A 6,000-nucleotide genomic window follows, 5' to 3' on the forward strand; every position below is an offset into this window, starting at 1 on the left:
ATTGTTGCCTCCTCCTTTGTTTTTCCCATACCATCCCTTCCCTTCCACCTCCACAACTACACTGCACTCCCCACCCACCCCCCAGCAAATTGTAAAGTTCATTTTTCAACATAGTGTCTTCTACATCTCATTGTTGCAATGGATCAACCTGTATCCCTATTTAAATATATTTTCCCTTCCCCTCCCAAATTATACCAAAATCAAATACAGTGAAAACAGGGGTTATACCGTGGGGGAAGAATATACAAAGCAACAACAAAATCACATGGTACCTTATAAATACGTTAGAAACAATCGCAAGAAAGAAAAAATAACACTTGTGTCCCTATCTTGGGGTTCATTTGGCTTAACTTCATCTTATCTGGTCATATGCATATAGCTTTTGACCTTTTCTACTTGTCCCAGACATATACTAGTAATTGCAAATAAGGGAAACCACGAGACCTATGTTTCTTTGGGCCTGCCTTACTTCACTTAATAGAATTCCATTATATATATATATATATATATATATATATATATATGTATATATATATACATATATACATGTATATATATACATATATATACATATATATATATATATCAATTTTCTTGATCCATTCATCTACTGAGGGGCATCTGGGTTGGTTCCATATCTTAGCTATGGTAAATAATGCTGTGATAAACATAATTGTGCTGGTAGCTTTAGTATGGTCTTTTCTGTGATCATTTGGGTAAATACCCAAAAGTGGGATTTCTGGGTCATAGAGGAGCTCTATGTGGAGTCTTTTGAGGAACCTCCATACTACTTTCCAAAGTGAGGAAGTGGCACTGTGACTCAAGTGGCAGAGCACTAGCCTTGACCTGAAGAGCTGAGGGACAGCACCCAGGCCCAGAGTTCAAGCCCCACGACCGACAAAAAAAAACAAAACAAAGCAAAAAAAAAAGAATAATATACTACTTTCCAGAGTGGTTGGACAAGTTTACACTCTCACCAACAATGCAGTAAGGTTTCCTTCTGTCCACATCCCCTCCAGCATCTGTTGTTATTAGAGTTCTTGATTATAGCCATTCTAACTGGGTGAGGTAGAATCTCAATGTTGTTTTGATTTGCATTTCTTTTATGGCTAGAGAGGTTGAGCATTTCTTCGTGTGTCTATTGGCCATTCTTATTTCCTGTTCAGAGAAGTTTCTCTTTAAGTCTTTAGCCCACTTATTTATTGGGCAGTGATTCTTTGAGGATTTGTTGTTGGGGAATTTGGCAATACTTCCCAAGGTTATCTACAAATCAATGCAATACCTATCAATATTCCATCCTCATTCTTCAAGGAAATAGAAGAGGCAATTCAAAAAATCATTTGGAACAATAGACCCCGAATAGCAAAAATGATCCTTAACAGAAAGAACAGCACTGGAGGAATATCAATACCAAATTTCAAACTCTACTACAAACCCATCGTAACCAAAATAGCTTGGTACTGGCACAAGAACGGACCTCAGGACCAATGGAATAGAATTGAAAACCTAGAAATGAACCCACAGACCTATAGCCACCTAATCTTCGATAAGGGAGCTAAAAAAATAGAATGGAAGAAAGACAGCCTCTTCAGTAAATGGTGCTGGCAAAACTGGTTAATTACCTGTAGAAAATAAAAGCTAGATCCTTATATATCACCCTGCACCAGAATCAACTCCAAATGTATCAAAGACCTCGGAGTCAAAGCAGAAACCCTGAAAACATTACAGGAAGGAATAGGAGAAACCTCAGGTCTCCTTGGCACAGGCCAAGATTTTCTTAAAAGAGACCCAGAAACACAACAAATCAAAGAAAGGTTGGACAAACAGGATTGTATGAAATTGCAGAGCTTCTGCATGGCAAAGGACATAGCTAGCAAGATCAATAGAATGCCCATGGATTGGGAGAAGATCATCACTAGCCATACAACGGACAAGGGTCTCATATCTAAAATATAGTTGGAACTCTAAAAATTAAATCCCCCAACAACAAATCCTCAAAGAAACAACTACTTCTGTTATACTTTCATCCTAACCTCTTTTATGGTTTGGAACTCAAAGGTCCCTAAAAGGCAATGTTTGTTGTTGTTTTGCTTTTGGTGTGTGCCTATCCTGGGGCTTGAATTCATTGCCTGGGCACTGTCCCTGAAGTTCTTTTTTGCTCAAGACCGATGCTCTACCACTTGAACCACTGTTCCACTTGCTTTTTTTAAAATAGTTTTTATTAGAGATAAGATTCTCACTGACTTTCCTGCTCAGGCTGGCTTTGAACTGTGATTCTCAGATTTCAGCCTCCTGATTAGCTAAGATTATAGTCATAAACCACGTATGAAAGTTTTGTATTCTCTCCTTCCATCTGTTCCTTTAGTATACTAGACACATGAAACTCATTTCCATTTCTCTATACTTCTACATATTTTTGAATCACAGAATTCTACCATTACCTTCCCTACAAAAGTTTCAAAACATATCCTATCTTCTCTCCAGCCCAACTGCCATAGCCTAAGTGCAGTGTGTATCTTCATTGTTTCTCTCCACATTGTTTGTGGTAGGGACAGTAGTGGGGCTTTAATGGAGGGCCCAGGTGCTGTCCCTTAATTTTATGGTGCAAAGCTGGTGCTTACCACTTGAACCACATCTCCACTTAAGATAAGTGGATAGAAGAGTCTAAGGAACTTTTCTGCCTGGGATGCCTTCAAACTGATCCTCAAATCTCAGCCTCTTGAGTAGCTAAGGATTATAGGCCTGAACCACCAGCACCTGGCTTTTCTATAATTTTATAACATTTTTAACTATTTTCCTTTCTGCATGTTCATCCTCTATCTAATTCAAAGTATATCCAGCTTCCAAAAAATAAGGGAAGAGTATCTTTATGCATACAAATTATAGAAAATTAAGACTTTGAAAGAAGTCCCAGTTCACATGGTCTTTCTTTTTAATATAGTTGATCAATGATGAAAATTCATCTATATTTTTCCCACTTTCTTACACACACATAGACACACACATTGAATAATGCTTCACAGTTATCACATTAGCTCGGAGCTGTGTCTGGTCTTGGTGGAGGAAAGAGATACATTCAGGTTCTATGACAGATGTTCTATACAGATATTCCTTATTTAGAGATATTTTCTTAAAATCCCATGACATCAATTAATAATTGTTTATGTACCATCTTCTTGAACAGTAAATGTACAATGAGATCTATATCTGTCAAGATTGGGGGCACATCTAGTAAAGATGTTTTATCAGTAAGTATCCCTCAGGATTATTTAGTTTTATTGAGGTGAAAACCTCTTTATCTTTAGGGTCTTTGATCTAGATGACATGAAAATCCCTTTAAATGATTGATATGTCATCAGTGCAGGAAATAAGATTCTTATGAAATCTACAAAGTTTCTTTTGGTGCATTGAAGTAATTGGTCATTATGTTTCTTCACTACCACTTATATAATTGAAATTTTATTCATATCCAATAATCTCCCTTTCTCCTACCTCACTTTTGGCAATCACCTTCCTATTTTGTGCTTCTTTGTATGTGACTATTGTAGAGCTTTGCTGGGTGAAAGATTTTTGATTGGCTGTGGTTTTTATTCTTTCATCATTCAGATTAATCATACCATTCATTCTACTTGCAGAGTTCCTGATAGCTTCATGATAGTTCTCTTGCATATGTTCAACTTTTCTTTTGGGGGGACAGTGATGCAGGTCCTGGGGCTTGAACTTAGGACCTGTGCTTTTTACCACTTGAACCATAATTCCACTTTTGGCTTTTTAGTAGTTTATTGGAGACAAAAATCACACAGACTTTCTTGCCTGGGCAAGCTTCCAACCTTGATCCTCAGAACTCAGACTCCTGAGTTGCATGAGCTACTGGTGCCCAGCTATGTTTAACTTTTTTTCTCTTTCTGCTTCCAAGATTTTCAAGAACTTGATTATATACACTGTTACATTCTTGTAGAGATGATTGTATTGTTCCCCAGATTTAGTAAATTTTCAGCCATTATTCCTCAAATGAGCATTCTGTCCTTCTTTCTCTCTTCCTTCTAAACTTCTATAACTCAAATATTCCCACCCTCAGGAAGTGAAGGCATGGCTCAAGTGGTAGAGCACTAGCCTTGTGTAAAAAAGCTAAGGAAGATTGAAGTACCAGCGTTGTACCAGCACATAAAAGCAATATTTCCCCCTTTTTTGTTCCACAAATTCTGGGTGTATTCTGCATTTCTATCATTCTTGTTTCTCCTGTATATTTTTAAATATACTTGAATTCACACATTCTTTCCAGGAATCTTGGAATTCTTGACCAAATCATTGTATTTAACAGTTCAAGAATTTCTGTTGTTGTTTTCAAAATGATTTCAATATTTTTGTTAAACTTTTCTTCTCATTTTCTTTGTGTATTATCTTTGTGATTTTTATTAGTTGTTTCACTGATTTCTCTTGAAATTTAATGAGCTTTTAGTTTGTTTGTTTGTCAGTGGTGAGGCTTGAACTCAGGGCCTGGGCACTATCCCTGAACTTTTTCTGCTCAAGGCTAGCACTCTACCATGTTGAGCCACAGCACCACTTCCAATTTTGTGGTGGCTAATTGAAGATAAGAGTCTCACAGACTTTTCTGCTTGGGCTGACTTTGAACCACGATCCTCAGATCTCAGCCTCCTGAGTAGCTAGGAATATAAGCATGAACCACTGGTGCCCATCTAAATAGCTTTCTTTAATCAATTATTTTGAATTCTTTATCAGATGTATAACTCCTTTTCTTTTAGGATCATTACAAAAAATTATTTTGTTATTTCAGTGGTGTTATGCTTTCTATTTTATTTTTGTCTTACATTGATGTCTGAACATTTCATGAAGTAGTCACTTTTTTCAAACTTTATACACTAGTTTAAATGGTGAAAGGTCTTTTCCTACAGGTGGGTATGAGGGCACCAACTGCACATAGTGTGTTTGTTATGGTTCCATTGATAATGCAGCAATGAGAAACTGTGCAGCTCTGTTAGGTGATTTGGGCTGTTGACAAGGAGAACAGGGGTCCTCACTGGCCAAATCTATGGTTGTCTACAGTGGCAGAAATGACTAGTTGGGGGGCTTCATTATTGAAAGCTACTGGGTCCTTCCAATCTTCTGTTCTCCCATTAAGGAAACCATAGCTAAAAGGATCACTCTTAGTGTCAGGTTCCATTTTCAGTCATACAGTATCAGTGGCACTGTGATAATCTGATGCATGGCATCTATGGAAGCTGGAGTCTGAAACATAGACATAGGTGGAGGTACTATGTCTCTGTGATCCAGAGAAATGTAGCACTTGTGATTAGGATATATGCATCCTCTTTGTTCAGTTGGTTACATTGTATATGATGTGGGAACTTGTGGGGCAATTGGAGATCCAGGGTATAGCGAATGTGTAAAAACAATCTCAGGGGCTTTGTGGTATAGGCATGTACTGTCTTCCTATGGAAGTAAAGTTCATGTCTGGACAGTTGGTGTGCAAAGAGATACTATGGCTTCCAGGAGTCATGGCACAGACAGATCTATAGAGAGGGTGGCTCCAGTGTTTGAGGCATTGTTATATGCAGCCATTGAACCAGATCATGGAGCATGAACATGCAAATATTTTTAGCATCTGTGGAGTCTGGGGTGTATACTAATTCATTGTGGCAGTTGGGACTCAAATAATTCAGCTATCAAAGGTATTACATCAGTTGATGTAGAAAAATCATTTGAGAAATATCAAGCAACCTTTATTTCAAAAACTCCAAGAAAGTAACAGGAGAGAGATAAATCCTTAAATTGATAAACATCTACAAAAAGACTATATTAAATATGATATTTAATGGTGATGGACTGATACTTTCCCTTCAAATTTGAAACAAGGTTAAGAATGTCCAGTTTTAGTGCTTATTGAGCACAACACTGTATGTCAGTGGAATAAACAAAAACTATGAAAAAATAGAACAAGGGAAAAATAAAACGGGAAAAGTGAGAGGAAACAAATTAGAA

Source organism: Dipodomys merriami, unplaced genomic scaffold (assembly GCF_024711535.1).
Source record: "Dipodomys merriami isolate MVZ:Mamm:240054 unplaced genomic scaffold, mDipMer1.0.p SCAF_3, whole genome shotgun sequence".
NCBI lineage: Eukaryota > Metazoa > Chordata > Mammalia > Rodentia > Heteromyidae > Dipodomys > Dipodomys merriami.